We start from the raw sequence: 21,407 nt of genomic DNA, 5'->3' as shown, positions 1-21,407 counted from the left end.
GGGAATAAGCATCACAAATGTGCTCTTTTTGCTGATAACCTGCTCCTCTTCATCACATCTCTTTATACAACTCTTCCAAATCTGATGTAATTGCTAGGTCGCTTTAAATCCTTATCAGGCCTCAAAGTCAATTCTGAAACATCAGAAGCCCTTAAAATCTGTAGGAATGGACCTTCAAAACTCTTAGGGCTCAATTCCCACATTCTTGGCAAACACATTCTAGACCCTACATGGGTGTTAAAATAACCCCCACTATTGCTTCTTTGTATAGAGTGAATCATCCCACCCCATTTCCCAGGTAGAAATGGGGCATTCACATACACTTTCTAGGCTAAGCAGGATAGCTGTGTTAAAATTGGTCATTTAAAATGGTTTGCTAGGATCAACAAAATTGAGGAAATGGAGGAATTGATTTCTGTAGCGAAAGAACATCCCTAGAGATTCAGAAAGACTTGGGCTTGTGGGAGCCATTTCAAAACCACCACTACCTATCGCCTCTTAGTTCATGCACAGTCTATACCCCTTGACTGAATGATTAGACACTATGCTGTTTTAGGGAACGTCCTGTCCACCGAAGATGCATTTGGTGCATATTTGGTTGGGTTGTAACTCGGCATCATGGCCTACATTTCAGATTCTTGACCTACATGTTACCCCTTTGACTGACCCTGCATGTATTGCATCCTAAACTATAAGACTTTTTTTTTGGGCTTGTACCAAATGATGTGAATGATTTTATCCACAATTGTCCACCTTAACATCCCCTTTACTCTCTACCCATTCCCCCCCATTCCCCCACCCCTTTTTTTTTCTTCTTTCTCCGCCTCTCACCCCCCCCCCCCCTCCCCACTACCTCATTCTACATTTTCATCTCTTTCTCTAGCTATTCTCTTTTCTGACTTTTCTTTATCTCAAGCTTTTTTATACACCTCCATTGTTCATATATTCCCAACAAATATGGCATTTCATCTTGCATACAGGTGTGCCTGATTTCACATGGCTTACACGCTCCTGAAATGGACACACACATTTTGCCATATAAATCATTCTGTGCTAGCATTTCCCAACACTTAACATTCACTCAGCATAAGGCCTCACCAGTACATAGGTCAGTAATCATTTTGCCTGTTTTCATTTATCTACTATACTCTTTGTATCTACTGGTTTGCCATATACATTTGCAATGAGGATATATTTCAACCAGATGTGTACTTTTGTTTAAACCCATGGCCCATCTGCAAAACGGGATGCTACATGATGTGTCTATGTTCGGACTGTGATCTGTATTTGTATGTACACTGCTATACCTTACTTTTTCTAATAAAAAATATTTTTGTAAAAAAAAAAAATTTTTGAACCATTGAGAATGTCTCCCTGTCACATTTAATGCATGTTTGGGATTCCCACTGCAAATTAACGCCTCTTCAATCCTTGCACATCCTGGTAGCTTAATTGTTTACCAATTCAAAATTGGTGGATAGATAAGGGATTATTATTGAGCACTTGCTTTATAGAAAGGGCTTTTGAAAAGCAAAATAATTTCTCCAGCAACTTCAAATGCTGCAGTCTGAATATTTCCATCTATGCCAAATTTATCATTTCTTATATCCTTGCAAAGAAGGGTGGAAGACATTAGAGTACAAATAGCTTTTGAAAACAGATGTCTGCAGGGAGTGACCTAGAGAGGCAGTATATTGTTTTTATACAAATACCATAGTTAACTCTTCTCAAAAACACTTGCATAGACTGGCCTGGGAACAGGATTTGGAGACTGAGGTCACAGATGAAAATTGGAATGAGCAGACCTCTAGAAAACAGAAGAGCATTTTGAACGTTCAATTAATAGATGCTTATTATCAGGCCATGTAATGTATTTACCTAGTCCCAGCCAGGTGATCTAAAGTGCATCTCCCAAGATATCTTCATTATGCTTTCAAAGCCGTGACCAGGAGGAAATGTTAGTTTACAACTGGTGGACTTACCCAAAAGTTAGGTGTTCACACTTATATATTCAATAACAATGGTCAATATTCCTAAATAAAGCACAAATGGCCCTCTTAACCTCCCTAGCAGTCTGATTATGTCAATATTTCTGTGCTCAAAGCGGTACATTTTTTTGCATGGAAATATGTTGTTTTTTTATTGTAGGCCTCTAATTTTTAGGAATAATTTACTGAAATCTGTTCGAACAGTAAATATCCCGGGTATGATAAAATTTGAAACACAAAATCATAAATTATAATATAATAAATAATCATAAAAATAATAATATAATAATAATAAATGTAATTCAATGTAATAAAACCAAAAACACTGAAATTTGAAATATAGCGCCAAGTTCGTACATCACTGAGCTTAGTCGCAAAATCGTTTTCAGTGTCTGATGACGAATTTCCCCATGAATCATTATCACTTAATTCTGCAAGTGGTTCTAATTTACTCTCGCTGTTCTCTAGCTGGTCTAAAAGCACTTTTAACCTAAAGGGACACTTTTTGGACGCCATGAACTTTTCTCAGTTTCCAGGCAGAAAGAACAGTAAAAATGCAGGCAGGGCACAGGACAAAGCACTAGGGACAAAATGTATGTAAAATGCTTTGAAACAGTAATGTTTTACTATGCGATTTTAGTGTATTGAGTGAATGTCACTTTTAAAATTTTTTAAATTTCCAGCCGCTTCCATCCCCCGTACGTCCCGTACGTCCCGACGTTCGCAGGGAACGGAACCTGGAAGACGGATGGCGGCATCAGCCGAAGGCGATGGCCGGGGATGCTGCAAGGGGGACATCGTGGGAACGCAGGACAAGGCAAGTGAAACAGGGATCCCGGAGCAACGCTACAGGGTATTCTCGAGTGTAGCTCGGGGTTACAGGATTTGGTACTGAAAGTTAACCCCGAGCTACACTCGGGAATACTGCCAGGGAGGTTAAACAAACCTGTGGAGGATTCCCAAACATATGCAAACTCTTATCTGTTATTTTTTTGGGTGCTGTTATGTTTTGGTTTCTGTTATGTTTATGTTATCTTATATTTTTTTTGGCAGCTAAGATATCTCTTGCAACTACTTGGAAAACTCCAAAAGTTGATATATCTGTAATGAAACGCAAACTCACCTTGATCATGTTAAATGAAAAATTGGTTAGTATCCCTTGGAATAAACAAGCCAAATTTGAAAAAGTTTGTGATTCTTGGCTACACTACTTTCAATGTCCATCTTGACATATTGAGGGTTGGTGTGTTGTGTATCCTTTCCCCTTTCATTTTCCTTTCCTATTCCTTTTCTTGCGTTCATACTTTTCCTAATATATTACAGCGCACTTCTGCCATGTTCATTATGACTAATTAATTTTTTTTATGCTAAGTATGGTTGGGTGATTTAGCTTATGAAGAGAAGGACAGTAGCCCCTCAATTTTTCCCTTTTCTTCTTGCTGAATGTGTATAATTTATGACAATACGTCAGCTCTATGAATGTCTTGACTTTCCATGATGGCTATTTCAGGGATGTTCTGCTCATTTACCAACTGAGCTATTTGAATGTATCCTGCTCCACCTCGAACTCATGTGCCTTTTCTGTATATTTTGTATATGGACTCTAATGTGCAGCTGTGCATGCATTGTGTAAGACAAATGTTCATTTTATGATTGTTTCTTCTTTCTCTACTAAACCCAATAAAAACTATTGAAAAGAAAAAAATAATAAAAAATAAAAACATTCACACAGATATTCTGGCCATGTGAATAAATGGTTTGTTTATGCTGCTGGAGCCACCTGTTACTCAAAGGGGACTTTAGGGCTTTACAGACACAACTGCTGATCTTAATATGACAGGTGTGCAGGTAAATGGCACTGAATTCACACTATCTGTGTTCAGGGCTGTACATCTGCACTCACACTCCTGTAAAATTAGGACCTGTGGCTGTTTTCTTACAGCCATTGAATGCCCATAGCGAAACGTAGGCTGACTACACACAGCTCCAGCGGCATTTAAAAAAAAATGCTGATTCACATTGAATAGGCCACAGTGCACATGTGAATGAGCCACAATACCTCATTCAAATTAAAAGCTTTGTTTATTAACTCAACACAGTTTTACAGTATATTTTAGATTTAGCAGGAATTTTGTAAGTTAAGTTGTGTTTTTCAAAAATCTAATTTTAAAATGTTCGAAGGGGCCTGTCAGGTAGTCTGTAAAGGACCCCGTGATTTCTAATTGCAGCCCTGGTTGGGATACCTAATAATATGCACTATATAATAGTAGTTGAACTTTCAATAAAAAAAAAAGTTGGCAAAGCCAGCTCTTATGTTCTATCCTAACTGTACAGTGATTCTGTGAGTATTAGAACTAGTGCTTTGAAGTGCTGCTGCACTGGGCTTTATTACATCAGGGACATGTCTTGTCTGAAATATTCACCCCAAGTATGAGTGCACTGATGTCCAGATGGAAGCTCTCAAGTCTGGGAGGTGATATTAAACCACGAGGGAATAAAAATGAGGCAGAATGAATGTGTAACCTAGATTGTAGCTGGTAGCTGCTGTGGAACTTCTTCCTCTGTTGTTGCTTTATAGACCGTTTGCATTGTGGATGGAGTTAAACTAAATATTCATTAATGCAGAGGTACAGCAGCTATCTTTAAGGAGACCTCTTTGTAATGCTCATCTATGGAATGTCTCCAGCGGAGATGGCAGCGTTCTGGGCTTGGTCTGTATCAAGCTAAGATGGTGACTGCCTGATGCAAAAAAGCAAGGAAAAGAAAGGATGGTCTGGAGCCTGCTGAGAAGAAAGGAGATAGGACTTTTACTGAATCAGAGCATGTGTCCAGAGACCCAGAAGCTCCTTGAGTCTGCTAAGTGACTAACTTCAGAGGAAAAAATGGTAAAGAAACAGGATTTTTAGTGTAACCCCTCAACAAATGATACCCACATAAAGAAAAAAAAATATCCGTGCGTGTATTAATACCTGAATTTTAAAAGCCTACTGTAGCTAAAAAAAAGACTGTAAATGATAGCATTAATTAGTACCGTATAGAGGTTACATCCAGGACCAACAGATATAAACAAACTGTCACTGTGGTTTTAGTATTTATGGCCTGGTATGAGTAGACTTAAACTGGCTGAATGATAAAGGAATGGCTCACGCTTGACATATTTCACGTTTAAGCTTTATCAGGAATTGGGTGCTCTAACAAACAAAGCACAATATAAAATAGTATATGCAATAGTGTAAAGCAAAAATGGATTGCACATGTGGAAAAGCACGACTCACAATAGAATGATTTGTCAAAAATAAACCTCTCTCCTCAACTTGGTATTACAGCCCAAGGTGATGTCCATACCTTCATACCTTCAGACATAAGACACAGGTGATTTTTTTCAACTACATTCAGAAAGTGAGTATATTACTGTTTGGTTGCTTCCTGTCTACTATGGTCATTAAAAGCCTACATACTTCTATCCTAATGTGAGCTTCCACTATTCTTGCCTCATCACAGGCACTGCAAGTCGGGGGTGAGGCAAGAATAGCAGAACCTCACATCACGTCCTAGTCTCAAAGCACACAGCGCATGTGCAAAGGAAGCCAACTGTGAAACAGCAGGAAGTCAAAGCTGTCTTCTCCCAGTCAAGACTGGAGAAGAACTGGCCTGATTAGGAACAGTGCTGGACTCCTGCACTGTGCTTCACTTTTAAAGAGGAAGGGTATCAGAACATTGGAACACCTTAGGAGTGGAAAATTCAAGTTGGATCATACACAGCTTCATGCCTGTAAAGACCTCCTATAACCTAGGGTCTAATGCTCTGGTAAGAGGCGATGTTTGGTGGTGGTGGAGCACTTATCACAGGATTATGTTGATTCATGGACACTTTTTATCATTGGATTATGTTGATCAATGGATACCTTTTATTCACGGGAGAGCTCATTTGCCACATTAATTTTGCTATAAATGTTATGTAATTAGAGATAACCCATATTTTGTTTAATCATTTAATGACATAATATTTAAACTCAGTGCAACATTTTTTGGTATACTATATTACCAATTGTATTGGACAATTTTGATGCCAGAGTGCCAGAAGTGGTATAAAGTGCAGCACTAAAATTTAAATAAATAATATTAATGTGAAGTAATCAGGTGCAGCGTTAAAGTAAATAATTAATGAATATGGAACAATCAAGTGCAACATATAAAGTGGGAAAAATTAAATGAACAGCGCAAAAAATAAATATTCAATGAATATGGAACAGTCAAGTGCAACATATAAAGTGATATATATAATATAATGTCCATGGGACTATAAGGCACAGCAATCATGGTGAAACACTGTGAAATGATCCAGTGAAGAAATCCACCACCTCTGTCAGATGTAAATTCATCAGAAAACTACTGGTACACAGCATGTAAGCACATCTCATCAGGACATAGGAACAAGCAAGAAGCCTCTATATGCAATGCTCCACCAAGGGCACACTGCAGATGGACCCTCTCCTAGGAAGAACAGCTCACCACAGGAGCCAGAAATAGTATATAGTGCAGTACTTTATTATGAAATAGGTAAAAATAATCTATGTGGAAAGTAAGGAAGTAAAGAAGTACCAAGATGGCCGCCACTATGACCTTCGGTGGAGCATTCCATATAGAGGCTTCTTGCTGTTTCCTATGTTCTCATGAGATATGCTTACATGCTGTTTACCAGTAGTTTTCTGGTGAGTTTACATCTAACAGAGGTGGTGGATGTCTTCACTGGATCATTTCACAGTGTTTCACCATGATTGCTGTGTCTTATAGTCCCACTTGTCTAAATTGTCCTAGTTTCATCCCTGGCCATGAGGGATTTTCTGCATGTAAGGGGTTGGGGAAAGACCTGGCAACCTACCCTGTAATATAATTTCTAGGAGAATTCATGGAAAAAGTCACTTACGAGTGACGGTCCATGCAATCGCCAAGGGTTGGATACGACTGAATGGATATATATATGGACTCTATTCATCTTCACTTTATATGTTGCACTTGACTGTTCCATATTCATTGAATATTTATTTTTTGCTCTGTTCATATTATTTTTCCCACTTTATATGTTGCACTTGATTGTTCCATATTCATTAATTATTTATCTTAACGCGGTATCTTATATCAGCGCTGCAACTGATTGCTTCACATTAATATTATTTATTTAATTTTAGCGCTGCACTTTATACGATATTTCATAAGGAATTGTTCTTTTTACATTTGTGCTTGCTGCTTCATATTTATTTCCAGCACTCGCCTATGCATGACATTCTATAGAGTACGATAAGTGACACAGGCATTCTTAGCTAAGAGTTATTCCCAGGAGGTCTTCACTGAGGCAGCCAACAGACCTAGGGACTGCAGTAGTGATTATTTTCTTATGTTTATGCCAAAGAAACATAGCTTACACTTACCAGTGATACCTATGTTTTCTTCTCATTCTAGATATACATATTATATTCTGTTTAAGCATTGGCCTGTGCTTTCCAGTGACCCCTGACTATTAAAAACTCTTTACAAGCCCCCTATTCTGGCCTACAAATAATCCATAAATGTACAGAACCAACTTGTGCATGCTGATTTAACCTATCCAAGATCCATACAAGGTAATTGGCTTTCCTCACCTAGGGAGGTATTTGTTATATGGGTAGTGCATCTTAGATGTAATATACTTACTGAAATATCCTTTGCAGATTAGGCTACGTGGGCCATAAAACACCAGAGGTACATGCATGTATCAGCAAGTATATCATGTATCAGCAAGCACTGCAATCTACTTCTAAGTATCAGTGGAAATATACAGCACTAAATATAAGGCAGTTTAAAGCACTGTGTAGCTGCAGTAGCACTCTACATTGCCAACTCTCTCCCTGCAATACTATCAGCTGCTCCTTAGACTCTCACACACTGATAAAGAGCAGCTGGGATGGTAGAGTTTTATAGTGTGTGGGCTGAAATGTACAAAACCTCCAGAGGTAAGGTGCAAATCTTTGGCTAATAAAAATTGTTTGCAGTGCACTATGGAGTGTTTCACAGAGGAATTGTTGCCAAATGTCCCCAAAGTTCAGGTTTTGACCAAACATCCGAACAGCCAAAATTTGGTCTGATCTTTGGTTCGGATCGAACTATCAGCTGATGCTTACTGACAATCAGCCTGAGCGAGAAACTGTTACATTTAGCAGTGGCAGTAACACTGCAGCTCAAGGTTTGGCTCATCTAAACACCTATTTAGTTCAGCCATTCACCTAACATCTAAACAAGTACATTTTCCAAAATGCATCCCTACTAACCATCGTATTGTGCCGTGTAAAGGGCAGGGGGTGTCTCTGGTGCAGTAAATTTGGCCCTTCAGTGATAATATTTTCTACAGAACATTTCCCACATGAATCATCCATTGATTCCACAGTAAGAAGGGTCCTTCACTTCACTCTTTTTCTGTCTGGTCTTCTTTGATGTTTTTCTAACAGAGGGTTCCAAGGTGAGTTCTGGGGGTTGTGAAAAAGACATCTTCCATAGACTCTGAGCCACCATCTTTTTCTTTTACAAAAAGTTTTATTATAGATGAAGCAGAGATAAACAAACATTCGGGTCACAGATTCAATGGCCATCAAATATAAATTGTACTGGATAAATGGAAACCAATTTAAATCATACATTGATAAAGGCATAAGTTGAAAAGAAAAATTTTACATAGGTGCTTCATAAAAACAAGGATAAGGGAAAGAGTTGGTGAGGAACTATTAGCGAACCTTTTTGGGTCCATAATAATGTGAGTTCAAAAGAAAGTTTTGCTGCATCAACATTATACAAAACAGGACAGACACAAAGGGAAACCTTTCTAAGAAGTGAGACCTGTTCCAAACCCTAGGTACCTAAAAGAAGTCTGGGGTACATAGATAGTACTGCAGATGTAGCATATAGAACAGGAAACTCAATCCGTAAAATATGATTAAGAGCAGCTTGGAAAGGAGATTAGAAAAGGACAAACAGTAGAGAGACAAGGACAAAAAAAAAAAAAAACCCGAGAAGGGCTCCTAGGCGATCACGACAGAATCCATCCTCATATCGATAGAAGGGACTGGTCGAATCTCGAAGGTTGAGCTATATCCAGCCAGGGACACCATACTTGCATAAATTTTGTATGGGTATCCAACAATATGGCGGTCAGTTTTCCATTGACCATTATGAAATTCATCTGGTTTTTGACAGCTTCAAAACTAAGAAGAGGAGTTTTCCAAGCTCTCGCAATTGTCAACTTCGTTGCCACAAATGAGTGTGATGCCAGCTGCCGTTCAGAACGGAAAAGGCCCTCCAATGGTTTAAATAAAAGCGCTTCATACGGATTACACTTAATGTCTGCGTGAAGCATAGTGCGAAGGAGGGCATACACCCTAATCCATAATCTGTTTACTTTGGGGCAAGTCCACCAGATGTGGGCCATGGTGCCCAATTGTTGGCATCCCTGAAAAAAAACGGGGAATATGTAAGTATAAAAGTAGCTAGACGGGCAGGCGTATAGTACCATCAGTAAAGGATTTTATAGGCATTTTCAAGGATAAGGACATTCCTGGAACTCTTAGATAGTGCTTGGGTCATGGTCTGCCAATCCTGTTGGTCCAAAGTCCCCCCTAATTCAGACTGCCAATGCTGATGATAGGAACCAACCGGACGTGTTCTATAAGATATAATAGAAGAGTAAATCAAAGAGATCAAACCCGGGGCATGAGGTCTATGTCTGCACTGACTTTCAAAGGGGGACAAACGATAAGGTCCCTGATGCGTGCGTATTAATGTGTTAATAAAGTGGCGAAGTTGAAGGTAACCAAAGTGTTCTCGCAGAGGAATGTTATAAGAAGATCGCAAAGTTTCAAAGGTAATTATTCTAGTGGGAGATAGGAGCGAGTGGACATCATAAAAACCATGCGTCTGCCACCAGGCAAACTGTTTGGGATTGTCCTTACCCAGAGGAAATAATGGGTTATGCAATAGACATAACAGCGGCAGGTGAGGAGAAATGAGGCCAGCTGAATATTTAATAGAATCCCAAAGACGTAACGAAAGCGTCAGCGTCGGACTAAGGGTAGATGGACGCTGAGAAATAGGAAGCCATGGCAAAGAGGAGAGCGGTATCGGGTAGGAGTCCATCATATCCACCACAGCCCACGGGGGGAAATGGTGGGATGCATGAACATGAGCTAGAGGAGCAATGTTAGCCGCCAAATAGTAAGACTGGAGATTTGGAACCGACAACCCTCCCATACTCCATCGTGCAAATAGGATATGTTTGCTAATTCTGGGTCGAGAAGAACCCCAAATAAAGGACAGAAGTTTTCACTGATGGATACGCAATACATGTGAAGGTACTGGAACTGGCAAAACACGTAATAGGTACAATAGCTTCGGAAGATAGGTCATACGGATCGCATTAATTCTGCCAAACCAAGAAAGTGGGAAATGAGACCAGGAGGACAATAGCTCAGTCAGCTCACGAAAGACAGTGGGAAAATTAGCCTGATACAATCCATCATATGTCGGGGTAAGCTTAATTCCTAAATATGGCAAGGCCGAAAGCCATTGGAAAGGGAATGTTTGCTTCAAAGTAGTCAAAGGTGGTGGTGGAATGGTGACAGACATAGCTCTGGATTTAGCAGGGTTGACATGTAAGCCCGAAAGGATCGCAAAAGAATCGAGAACCGCGAGCAAATTGGGTAAAGTAACCCTCGGGTTCGAAATTGACAACAGTATGTCATCTGCAAACAGAGACAATTTATGGTGAGAGCCCACCACCTCAACCCCCTTAATATCGGGATGTATACGAATGGCTTCCGCCAACGGTTCCAAGGCTAAAATAAAAAGCAAAGGGGAAAGCGGGCAGCCTTGTCTAGTGCCTCTGGCAACCGAAAATGTAGAGGACTCAAATCCATAGTATCTAAGCTTCGCTTGGGGTGATGTGTATAGTGAAGAGATCCAGCGTAGGAATGAAGGACCAAAGCCAAAGCGATGAAGGACTGACAGAAGGTATGGCCAAGATAGAGTGTCGAAGACCTCGTTGATGTCTAAGGATAAGAGCATCATATCGAGTTTACGAGTATGGGCCAAATGTTGCAATTGTAAAATATGTCTGATAGCATCTGCAGCCTGCCTATGGGGAACAAATCCGAACTGGTCCTTTTTGATCAGGGGAGAAAGGAAGGAGTTCAACCGAATAGCCAAAATCTTAGTAAAAATTTTCATGTCAATATTGATAAGAGAAATAGGCCTGTAATTTGCCCAGGATGAGTGATCTCGATCTGGTTTAGGAATCATAACCACATTAGCAGTTAAAGCATCCGGGGAAAAATTCGAACCTCCCTTCACCGCGTTAAACATAGCGGCAAGGTGAGGAGCAAGAACATCAGCCAGTTTCTTATAGTATAGTGCCGTGTATCCATCAGGACCTGGGCGCTTGCCTGTTTTCAGGTCTGCTATGCAATGCAAAACCTCAGATACTTGAATATAACGTCGGCTCATATTATCCCTATGAGCCGACGTTAAAGTAGGCAGGGGTAGACGAGATAAAAAGTCGGAAATGGACTGAGGATCAGCCTGGGTAGGATCAGAGTAAAGTTTAGCCAGTCGATATCGGAACTCCTCCAAAACCGCTACAGGATTGCTCGTAAGGGTATTGCGACGAGTACGTAAAGATATCGGTTTAGGATGCTGTGCAAATGAACGTAATCTACGGGCCAACATAGAGTCCGGTTTATTTCCTTTACTATACCATTTCTGGCGAGTGCAACGTAAAGAGCGCTCAGCCTCATCCATTAAACAAAGATCCAATTCCAAACGAGCCTGATCCAACAGTCTACGGTTCGACGGGGAAGGTGACTGTTTAAATTGGGTAGACGCGGAGGCTAGCCTCGATTCCAACTGGCGCTGTTTAAACTGTCTGTCCTTCTTTCGCCTTGACGCTATTTGGATAATATGTCCCCTAAGAACTGCCTTGTACGCTTCCCAAACTGTTACTGAAGAAGAGACAGAACCCGAGTTTAATTGGAAATATTCCTGAGACTTATGTTGTAGTTCCGCCTGAATCTCCTTCAGAGAAAGCAAAGAGTCATTCATTATCCATGAAGAGAAAGCCGGTCTACATAGGAGAGATCGACAGACCACCAAAATAGGATCATGATCTGACCATGGGACTGTTAGAATAGAAATAGAGCGAACTAAAGGAAGGTGTATACGTGAAACGAAGGCATGATCAATTCTGGAGTGAGGATGAGGGTGTGAATAGTGAGTGTAGTCTTTCCCCCGAGGATGAAATTCACGCCATAAGTCTACTAATCCTGGGTATCTAGCGCACGTATAAAGGACTTTGCTGACGCGGAAGGGTCAGAATGATCCGCTGGGTATTTATCCAATGCAGGATTTAGTACTAAATTCGAATCCCCTGCCATCAAAAGCGTACCCCGTTGATGTGTGGCCAAGAGTGAACATAAATGTCACAGAAAAGGTCCAGGGTTAACGTTGGGAACGTAATAGGACAGTATGGTAACCTCTATGCCATGAATCGTGCCTTGAAGCAGAAGGTATCTGCCATTGGGATCATCAATACGTCTCACACAGACAAAGGGAGTTTTACTATGAAAGGCGACCAAAACGCCTCTCTGTTTAGTAGGGCCATTAGCCTGAAATATCTGAGGGTAACACGCATCAAAATATTTTGGGGCGGAAGTAGTGGAGAAGTGGGTTTCTTGCAAACATGCAATGTCAACTTGACGAGCCCGGAGAAATTTAAATATCTTTACCCATTTCTGCGGGGAGTTCATCCCCTGAACATTTAATGATAACCAATTCAACGACATGGCGATCTAAAAGGAGGAAGATCAAATCCACCGTGATCCCCGGGAGCCCTGAAAAAAAAAAAAACACAAAGCACACATAACAAAAGACAAGGAGAAAGAAACAGAAAAGAAAGGCAAGAAGACATCTGATATACAGGCAAGATATCTTTGAAGCATTGAAATTGCTTTAAACATTGTAATAATCAACTGTGGGTAAAACACCTACTTAGAGGCTAGGTAGCGGGCGGGACAAAAAAAAAAAAATACCAGACCGCTAGCCAGCTCGGGGGGGGACACGATCGTCCACCGAAACAACTCGGCAATAGTATAAAATATAAAAACCATTATACAAACATCTTAGGCTAATACACCTACAAATGAACAATGCGAAACTCACAAGGTTATGGATATCTCAATCAATCAGTGCGGAGAAAACCAACATCCACTCTGGAATGGAAGAGACAAAACACCCAAAGGTAGGAAATCCCTGAGCAAATCCAGAGTCAAATCTAGAAAGTGGCATCAAAGATACGTACGTGACGAAGCTATAAATTGGCGGTCAGCTACCAAACATCAAGTCACGGAAGCATCCTGAAAGCGCTGGGTTTGTAGGGTTCGGAGAGCCTGGGGACCACTTTGACTAGGAGGAGATTTACGTGAAGACTGGGAGCTTCGAAGACACGTAGGAATTGAAGTCTCCTCACTCTGGGATTATGGCAGTTCCAGGTTAAGCTCCTGAAAGTGTCGTCGAAGATCCGCTGGCGAGGAGACCTGGCATTGATGACCTTGGTAGGAGAATGTGAGCTTGAAAGGGAAGCCCCATCTGTACTTGATATCAGCAGATTGAAGAATTTGAAGATAGGGCCTTAGAGTACGACGTTTAGCAATCGTAACTGGGGACAGGTCTGCAAACAAATGAACAGAGTGACCTTGAAATTCCAGAGCCAGGCGATTCCGAGCCGCCTGCAATAAACGTTCTTTAGTGCGGCAAAAGTGGAATTTAATAATGATGTCTCTGGGAGGACCCTCTGTAGGCTTGGGTGCTACAGCTCTATGGATACGGTCAAATTCCAAATGTTCCATGGGAATCTCAGGGGCCAACTCCTGGAAAAAAGCAGTAGCAGTACCCTGAAAATCGGTGATCGCCTCGGGGATTCCGCGGATGCGGAGGTTATCCCTGCGTGCTCTATTTTCAGCATCCTCCAGCTTATCTTTAAAAGTATCCATCTCAGCGTGCAGATCCTCCACTTCCTGTTCATGACCCTCCAAAACTGTAGTCGCCAGATCCATGCGCTGCTCTAATTGGTGGGCTCGAAGGCCTAGCTCCTTTAGGCCTCTCGCCAGATCAGAAGATAATTTACGCGAGGCAGTCATAATTTCCTCTCGCACTATAGCACGGAATTTGTGTAGCAAGGCTTCGGGATTGTGTTCAAGAGAATCAGCCATCCCCGATGGAAATTGCCGCTGACTATCGCCATCAGACTCATGGTCGCCTGGAAGCTGGTTATTATCATCAGGTTCAGGCGGACTAGGAAGCAGATTAGCGGTGTGGCCCTGCGGAGAGGAATGCTGTTGGGCCCGATGCTTAAGTTTAGTGCGGGGGGTTTGGTGCATTGTTAAAAGTGGTTCGTTAGATTCCAAGACACCTTCAGGCTGTTAAAGTGATACGCTAGGGTGTAAAAAGCTCAGTGGCCGAGAGGAATATTTCGGTGGCACGGCACAGAGAGGTCACACTGACATTTTCCTCCTGGCTCGTGTACGTGTCCCCCCCCGGGGAGGTGTACACAGAAGGTCCTTCATAACGCTGCAGCCAGTGAGATGCAGATGGCTATAGCAGCTAGGCCGGGTATGTAGGTTTGATATTGGCTGTCAAACTTTATCCCGGGCACCCGATTTATCCACATGGGGAGGGGGTTAACCAAAGGAGCCTCTTCTCCCATCCAGCAGCACTCCTGCCCCTATGTAAATCCCCAGTAATTCACTGGGATGCTGTGGGGATATGGTACTATCCATGGGGCCACCAGGAGAATCAGGGGGATCCCCCCAGCCTGTCCCAGCAACTGACCTGTCCCCTGGATCGGATGGGCAGAGTGGCGATGCGGTGATCCAGCGGCGGCGGCAATCCGCCCCGGCCGTGGATTCAGGAAACACCACGGCTTCACCCGCCGCGGTAGGCCGCAAATCGTCCCACGTCCCGGCTGCCCGCAGAAAGAGCAGAGTGGCTCAGCACCCTTCCCCTGGCCTCAGACAAGGCTCGGGCAGCAGGGGATCCCCAGCTGATGGCCTCCTTTCCCCGGATGGCAACGGATGGGGATTATGGATGCCGGAGCTCAAGGGAGGACGTCTGCTCCCGGCGCCATCTTGGACACGCCCCCAGTTGTCACAATTTTCATTAAGCTGTCCTGAGATGACTGTATCTCGTGCTGAGTCATGGAAATAAGAGCTGCATGTACAGCAGCAGTTTTGTCCGCTCTCTCTTCCAGCATCTGCACCTTCCCCCACTGTTCTGTCTCTCTCCTGGCCCTCTCCAACCGCCACCATCTTTTTCTAAGGTTTGAAGGGCACCACTTACATCTATGACACTGGATTACTTCACCAGAACCAGCTGCTAGTACATTAGCCATAACATTGGGTGCGCAACCCTCACCAAAAAATCCACATAATTGATAGGAGCTAGCGGTTGTCTCACCAGACCTGCGCTCATCCCTACAATCAAATGACTTCTAGACAGATAGAAAACACAATGGCTATGTCAAAGCTTCCTGGATGTCCAGTGACTAAGTAGTCAAATGACAGTTTAATCTGCAGGTAACCATTGAAGGGGTACTCCTCTGCTTTGTTTTGTCTTCCAATTTCTTCAGGCATATACTTCAGGTACATGTAGAAATCTTGAGTCAGCAAAATTACTTTGGTGTCTGAATCAAGGAGAGATCCCATGTAAATTCCTTCAACTTGTGCAGGCACCACAGTTGAAGAGCCTGTCTTCTTGACAAGAATAACTACTTGCTAACTACTTACAACTACTTTCATGCAGTTGGCCAGCTTAAAAATGTATTGCAATGTATGTGAGCTAAAAATCCCCATTTTGTTATTGCAATGTTTTCTAGAGAAGGTGCATTTCAGTGTGCAGGGTTATCCATAATTTTTTGTGTTAGCATGTGGTCACACCCTTTAGCATCTGTTAGATTATATACATGGAGAAGCTATTGGGGTTTCAGCACAGGTATCTTTCTTCTATTGTATTGCAGGTCAGTGACCAGACCTGTAACTTGTATGTGAACAAAAAATATCCATTTTTGTATTGCAGAGTGTGTATTGTATTGCAGAGTGTGTTTACAACTTGACTTAGCATCGCATTCATGTGGGAGGTCCAGCAAGGATTCCAGACAATACCCCTACTTGTAGCACTTCCCTGAACCACTGATGACCCACTTCTACCTGAACCCAAGTGACACAGGCACACCTGGATCTTATAAAAAGGACTTTACTAAAGTGAATAAAGCTTTTTGAAGAAGAAACAAATACAATGCAGCAATAGAGCACTTTAAAGATAACACCACAATTACATATGAAAGCATAATTGACCTAGGTCAGCACCGAAGTCAGTGGTGCAGGATGCTCTACCAATTCCAATTGCTTGGGAAAATTTCATAGGTACCAGTTTCATTGGCGGAAAAATCAAAGTTAATTATATTTATCAGTACAGAACTGAGCCAGAAAGAAAATAAGCCATAAAGTCTGCCTTGCTACATTTGATGCAAGAAACATGTACCCTAGGATTACCTTCAAAATTTCAGCTGACACCAAAAATCCTAATATCAATAATTCCAATCAGCTCAAAACTGTTTCTTTTGTACTTGAGGAAAATTCCTAATGATTTTGCTTTTGGTAAAAAATGACAAATTTAGACCTTAACTACTTTATTTCCCTAGCAGTCAGTCACAAAGTATCAGTGCCTCTTCTAGTACTGTCTGCTTTGCAGTGCTAACAGCATGCATGTGTTTTCTTTGTTTCTCTTTAAGCTGCATGTATTTTTTTCCATCCCTTTCTCCTCCAACCCCTCTTTTTGCTGTCCTTCATGTAAAATACAACCCCATAACCATTGCCCACACAAACCTGAAACCAATTTCCTTTTGTGCTTACCAGAATGCATGATATATAATTAAAACCACTTGCCTACTGGACACTTATACCCCCTTCCTGCCAAGGCCAATTTTCATCTTTCAGTGCTGTCGCACTTTGAATGACAATTGTGCAGTCATGCGACACTGTACCCATATGAATTTTTTTTCACACAAATAGAGCCTATTTTTGGTGGTATTTAATTGCTGTTGGGTGTTTTATTTTTTGCGCTATAAACAAAAAGGAAAGTGCAGCTGATAACCGGCAACAGTATTTACCCAGTGATCTGCTGTGTCATTGGACACAGCTAATCACATAGTAAAAGGCCGCTGTGATTGGCAGCTTACCATATCACATGATGAACTGTGTCTTTAGAACACATTGATCACAGGCGGGGTCCGATGCGTGCTGCTGGGGCACGCAGAGGGCATGTTCTGGAATGAAGTCCATGGACATTGTCCCAGAACTAGACAACTGTGCTGCAGCCATCTTTTGGCTATAGCGCGGTAGGGAAGAATTTAATAGGAATCAGATAATCAAATTGCATACGCCTGTGTTCCATCTGTGGTGTCACTAGTTTGGAAACACATGCACATTTGATGTGGTAATTGTTGACTTTCTCATAATCTTTAACATGCTGTCAAGATATAGCAGACAAGGAGCAAGGATATAGGATCCTAACACGTAGGTACTGGCTTCCATTATATGTTATATGGTGGGAGGGAGAGGGTAAAATAAGATAGGTGTGTAGGGTAGACAGGTGGCAGATTGAGAACACATACACTTAGAGATCTATTTATAAATCATTCATTGCATGAATGTCAGAAGCATTTGTGCTAGCTGACTGAAATGTCACCATATGTTTTCTAAGAGATTAATGCCTGTATTGCTAGCTTCATCTAGTGTTGGTTTCTGAAATACCTCAATGAGATAACTATACTGCATTTTTTTCTACTGGATAGAGCTGATGATACAAAAATTAACCACATTTGGTCCTCAGGGCTACAATGTACTGTGGACAGGCAGCAGCAGCAGGACCAAGGATGCACCCATATGTAATTTCCCTCTTCCCCCACTGACTCCCACTGCCATTTGTTGTAGGAGAAGCATATCAGCAGGTCTAGGCCAGTGATTTTTGGATAGGACTCTGCTGATCTCCTACAGTAAATTCGTAAATACAGCCACAGGATCTAGCTGGATCTTCTCTCCCTGGAACAGTTTTGTTAAAGGGAGAGAAGAAAGAGACATTACATGAATAGAAGCAGCACATTTGCATCTACACCTTAGATAGATACATTTTAACCCCTTGATTGCCATATTTAACCCTTTGATCACCCCCTGTCACCCTGCCAGTGCCATTAGTACAATGTCAGTGTACAGTATTTTTCATTGATCACTATATTAGTGCCACTAGCGATGTCAGATAGTGTCAGGGTCAGTTAGCGCCCCTCTCAGCCAGGGTCAGCTAGCATTAGATTGCTCGCACACTATCGCACTCACACTATAGGTCACTGATCGCCGTCATAGTGTTTGTACGAATAAATATATATCATGAACAGAACTATACCAGTGCCCCTAACTGTTAGTGTCCCCAAAAACACAGTGTTAGCAGGATCAGCCCTGTTCGCTGCCAGCACTTGTCTTTATCCCCAATGCTCCCCCCCACCTCTAACAAGAAGTGCAGTGTCAGTGTAATTCTGATCACTGTCACATGTGTTATATTGCACACAAAACCACATAATCAGGCCTGATTTCTGCTAGCACTAGCAGGTGAATTTTATTGGCAGTGGTTCAAGCAGTCCCTGACAGCCATGTGCTCTTCCCCATGAGTTGCACAAGGTACCTTTAAATTTAAAGCCCAAAATGTCCCAAAAAAGGTACACTAGTGAAGAGGCCTACAGTATTCTGAGCATGTCAGAAGAGAGTGAAGGGGAAGCCTCTCTGACAAAATCGGCCTCAGAATACAAACCCGTAGAAAACAGTGGCACCTTGACAAGTAGCTCAAATTATGGAGAAGAGGTCCCTATTAAGATCAGGGGAACCAAACCCCACGGAGTTGAAGTGCTAGGAATGCATGAGTGGTCTCATATGCAGCAGAGTGCCAATACTAGTGCCTCACTACCTTTTGGTGAACTGGCAAGCTCCAGGGGCCTAGTGCATCCTGTTTTTTTTCATACCAGCACTGCAGTATCACTTGTGATGTGGCGAGTCCCATTACTGCAGTACAAGCTGGTAAGGTGGTGAGCACAAGTAGCATCCTGCACCCGCCCAGAATTCGCACACAGGTCCATACAGCCCATAGTGTCCTTCCAGATGTGCAAATCTTGATTGGCAGCCCACAGATTCTGGAGCACCCGTACTTCCCCCATTTACCTCACATTCAGGTGGAAACAGCACACGTAACCACTCCCCTTGATTTATTGCAGCTGTTTTTCACAGCAGATTTGTATAATTTTATTGTGGGCCAAAGCAATTTATACGCACAACAATATATCGCTGTCAATCCAAATTCAGCTCTTGCCAGACCATTTGCACAAATACCTATTACAGAGTCCACAAACCATGGTATATATATCTGACAATCGATCAATCCTGATGTACTGAGGATCCATCTCATTTTTTGAGGCCTGAAAATGCCAGGATAGTACAAATACCCCCCAAATTATGGACACTGACTGGTGACAGTATGTAAAAAAAAATAAAAATAATTGTTTTTTCTATTTTTTTTATTTTTTATTACATTATTATTTCTTTTTTTTTACTATTTTCTTTCAACACACAAAGACCAAAGCAATACAATATTACCATAGTAAAATTGAACTACTCTGGGCAAGTGATCAGGATTTTTTTTTTACACATTATGATTGCTAATACCAATGTATTTCATTGATATTTACAATAATTGTTACTGAATGAAACTGATTAATTCAGTCTTTTGTTGTGATTAACTGTGATTGGGCAAAGCTCATCACATGATACAGATGGGTTGTGATTGGCCCTGTCTGTGCCATGTGAGTACTTTGACCAATCAAGGCTAACAACACAATTGTTTATAATGGATGGTATGACAGTGTTAGGGATCCCTCCTCCGTGCAGCATTGCAACGGCGCCGGATCCCTTCTGGCTGCGGTGGTGCGAGTGCGCATGCGCGGGAGCGTGCGAGTGTGCGCATGCGCAGTAGTGTACACGTCACCACAAGGCAGGCTATTTAAACCTGCAATACAGTTTAGTCAATGCCTTCTGGTCTATAACATTCTGCACTCTATAACCTGATTCTGTTGCCTGTATCTGATCTGACCTGACTAAGAAAGAACTCCGCCTGCACCGACCCCGGCTTATCCCTGACTATCTGCTTGCCTGCTTCCTTGTACTTGATTTGCTCATTTGATCCTGACCTGGATTGTCTGACTCTGCTGCACCTACTTACCTGCTGCTGCACCCATGGTCCTGCACCGGCCTGCATCCTTGTCACCGCCATACTTACCTGCTGCTGCACCCACGGTCCTGCACCTGGCCTGCATCCTGGTCACTGCCATACTTACTTGCTGCTGCACCCATGGTTCTGCATCTGGCCTGCTGCCTGGTTGCCGCCATACCTGCCTGCTGCTGCATCCACGCTCCTGTGTCCGTTCCTGGTCTGCATCCTGATTGCCGCCATACCTACCTGCTGCTGTACCCACATTCCTGCATCCGCACCTGGCCTGCATCTGGATCTCTTCGGTCTTCACCTGCCTGCCACCAGCTCCAGACCCACCCGGCACTCGTTCCACTCCTGGCTCTGCACCCTCTGTTCCAACTATCAGGGGCTTCGAGCGGGAGTAGTAAGAGGACACCTCCTCTCCATGTTAGGCTCCCCAACCAGGTACGTGACAGACAGGAAGCATGTGATCTGCTGTGATTGGTCACAGTGGTCACATGACACTATCAACGGGCCAGTGTAGTGATATGTAATTGACTGTGTCCTCTGGACACAGCCAGTGACAGATTGCGCTGCTGCACTGCCCCGTGGCCGCGTGAGCGGCTCCTTTTGACAGGACATCATATGACACCCAGTCACAAGGAAGACTGGCCCCGTCTGTCCATCAATCTGCTATAGGCCAGGCAGGAAGGTGTTAAAGTGTCATCCATGGATATTAAAAATGTATGCGTGTATGTTTGTCTGGAAGAAAAGAAATTTAATCTCCAAACACGGAAAGTTTTCTTCACAGTAAGAGCTGTGAAAATGTGGCATAGACTCCCTCAAGAGTTGGTTCTGGCCAGCTCAGTGGATTGCTTTAAAAAAGGCCTGGATTGTTTCTTAGATACACAGAATATAACTGGATACTAACATTTATATGTAAAGTTGATCCAGGGAATATCCGATTGCCTCTCGGGGGATCAGGAAGGAATTTTTTTTCTCAGCAGGTGCAAATTGAATCATGCTTTGCTGGGGGTTTTTTTTGCCTTCCTCTGGATCAAC

Source organism: Staurois parvus, unplaced genomic scaffold (genome assembly GCF_062004578.1).
Source record: "Staurois parvus isolate SC_StPar_1 unplaced genomic scaffold, SC_StPar_1.0 ptg000022l, whole genome shotgun sequence".
NCBI classification, from domain to species: domain Eukaryota; kingdom Metazoa; phylum Chordata; class Amphibia; order Anura; family Ranidae; genus Staurois; species Staurois parvus.
The sequence above is the reverse complement of the archived record's forward strand: the minus strand, read 5'-3'. Positions refer to the sequence as shown.